The following is a 3,120-nucleotide window of genomic DNA, read 5'->3' as shown; positions in this document are numbered from 1 at the left end:
CCGAATGGAGAATTAAAACACGTGTAGCCTTTTAAAAGATTTGAATTCTTATTACAGATCAGTTATAGCAGATGGTCTAAGCTTTATAAATAGGTGATGTTTTAGGACAGGACCTATTACCGTATTCGGTGGTGTAGTGGTTAAGCAATCTGACATAAAGCTGGTAGGTGCTGGGTTCGTATTCTGGTACCGCCTCCCACCCAGAGTAAATTTATCAACCGACTTATCTCTCACTAACTACTAACAACTAACCGCTAGCCCATTGTCCTGAACAGCCAGTCCAGATAGCTAAGGCGAGTGACCAGGAAAGTGTGCTTGAACTTTAATTGGATATAAGCACGAAAATAAGTATAAACAATTACAGGTATTTGTGTGTTAGGGCTAGCCGCTTGAACAGGATGTATTATAGTTGTGCCGCAAAGCCATATTTTAGGCACTTATATTTAAATATTAGTAAAAACAAAGTATTTCAATTCAAGATATGCAACAAAGCGCTTTTCTTATGAGCTATCTGTCTAGCATCGATCCCTGTCGGTGGACCCATTGGGCGCTTTCTCGTTCCAGCCACTGCACCACGACTAGCATATCAAAGGCCATGATATGTGCTGTCCTGTCTGTGGGATGGTATAAAATATATTTTTCTAGTAATAGGAAAATATAGAGGGTTTCCTATTTAAGACTATTATATAAAAATTATTAAATGTCTGACATCCAATAGCTGGTGATTAATAAATCAATGTGTTTTAGTAGTGTCGCTAAACAAAACAGACTTTAAATACAAGTTCGCTTGTAACAATGTTTTATTTTAGACAGTCCAGTATGTGCCTGTAGCCATCCTATTGAGAATTCTGAACATCGTAAACAGTTTTATCTGCTTATTCCAACTTAAACTACAAAACACTTTTACTTGGAAACTCGAATTTCGACGATCATGAAAATGCTGAGATGTTCAAAATGATTGAACAGTTTATAGTTGCAAGCAAACGCTTTAACAATTTCTGACAAATCTTAATCTCAATCTCATTCTCTCTCTCTCTCTCTCTCTCTCTCTCTCTCTCTCTCTCTCTCTCTCTCTCTCTCTCTCTCTCTCTCTCTCACACACACACACACACACACACACACACACACACATCCCCAACTACAATATTCTTGTTTATCTGTCTACTTGTTGTTTTAAATCATTTTATTATTTTGTCTGCCATGTAAAATTTGTAATTGTCAAATGTAGGGAGAGACCCTAATATAGACATCGCTTGTTGGTCAATCACCAATGTTATCACAAACGTCAGTAAATATTGCTTTAAAAAAATATTATTCATCATAATTACCTATACGTTAGTATTGTTAGCAATAGCATAGTCAGCTTGTGAATTACGTCTGGCAACAATCAGTCGCACCCTTTGGCATGAACATTGTGCCCTTGCCATTAGACTTGATTGATTATTGAACCTTGAGGAGCCTAACTCATTTCAAACCTTTCAGTTATGGTGTGTGAATGTTACTAAAGATTGACCCTAAATAAAATGGGCCGAATTTACAAAGCATATTTATGTTTTACACGATGATGTAAATACATACATTTACAATGCTTAAAAACATGCGTTTTAGAAAAAAGGCCTTCGTAACTTCGGCCCAATGTATCTTTTGAAACTACTTTGGGTTATTTATACAGATGTTTTTGTAATTCAAAGTTCTGGACAAGGTTCCAGTGACCACACATAACAATATATTCTTCTTCAACTTCAGCAACATATTAACTCATTATCCTGGTCAGCCAACTTAGATAGGTATTATACGTTTCAAGAATTGCGTACTTCAACCTTAGTTGGATAAACGCAGGAAAATCAAGTTACAATGCACAACGGGTATTGCTGGACTAAAAGCAGGAAAATCAAATTAATATAGCCATCAGACGGACGGTGGACACACCGCGGATTGACCTCAATCTCACAGTGTTTAAGCCATTACTTTTACAACTGAGAGTTCGTGTCCCAGTACCGGGTCCAACCCAGAATGGCTAAGTGTTAAAGTTTGCACATAAACGATGACAGCAATGGCTGAGGTTGGGACAGCTATATATTAATTTGACTTTCAACAGAGGGGCCAGTGCATTACATTCATTGATGGGGGTAGTGCCCTATGCTCCCCTCCCCGCTTCTATATATGCTCTGTAACTAACCACTAATAACGTTCCACTAATCCATGTCCTGGACAGCCCAAATAATTAAGCTGTATACCCAGGACAGCGTATTTGAACGTTCATGGAATATATTGTAATCCCGAAAATAAATTAGTTAAATGCAGTGACGGATCTAAGGGGGCTCCAGGAGCCAGGCACCCCACCCGTTTACTAAAGTTTGCGACATTTATAGTTTTATTTTATGTTTTAATTTGTTACGTTGGAAACTCCGAGAAATCCCTTCGGGAACGTTTGTAGCCTTCGACCACATGTCAATGGCGCCCTGTAGAGTGTCGTTTTGTAATAAAGTGTCGAATTGTAATACAATTTTTTTTTTTTTTTTTATTTAATTCTAATCTGCTCTAACTTAATCTTGGGGCCGAAATATGTACCAGCAGACCAAATTTGGCATATTTTTTTCATTAGTTTGTCGATTCACAGACTTGGGAAATTACCCATATTGTTGTAAGTGCGTTAAGGGTGTTTTTGGAGCAATAGCGCTAAAGTACCGTTTTGTAATAAACTTTATTTTCCATATGTTATGTTGCTTATTAACATCTCAAAATCGCTGTCAATGCTCAACAGGACATGGAGAACAAATTCCCATTCCAACTTTTATCAGTTTTAACAAACAAACGGAATTATTTCAGTTTATTACAAAACGACACAAGGGTACATTTTTCAAAGTGTCGTTTTGTAATAAAGTGTCGAATTGTAATAATAATAAAAAAAAATTTAAAATTTAATTCTAATCTACTCTAACTTAATCTTGGGGCCGAAATATGTACCAGGAGACAAAATTTGGCATATTTGTTTTCATTAGTTGAGAAATTACTTGGGAAATTACCCATATTGTTGTAAGTGCGTTAAGGGTGTTTTTGGAGCAATAGCGCTAAAGTGCCGTTTTTGTAATAAACTTATTTTCCATATGTTATGTTTGC

Source organism: Gigantopelta aegis, chromosome 9 (genome assembly GCF_016097555.1).
Source record: "Gigantopelta aegis isolate Gae_Host chromosome 9, Gae_host_genome, whole genome shotgun sequence".
NCBI classification, from domain to species: domain Eukaryota; kingdom Metazoa; phylum Mollusca; class Gastropoda; order Neomphalida; family Peltospiridae; genus Gigantopelta; species Gigantopelta aegis.
This window is presented reverse-complemented; position numbering follows the sequence as displayed.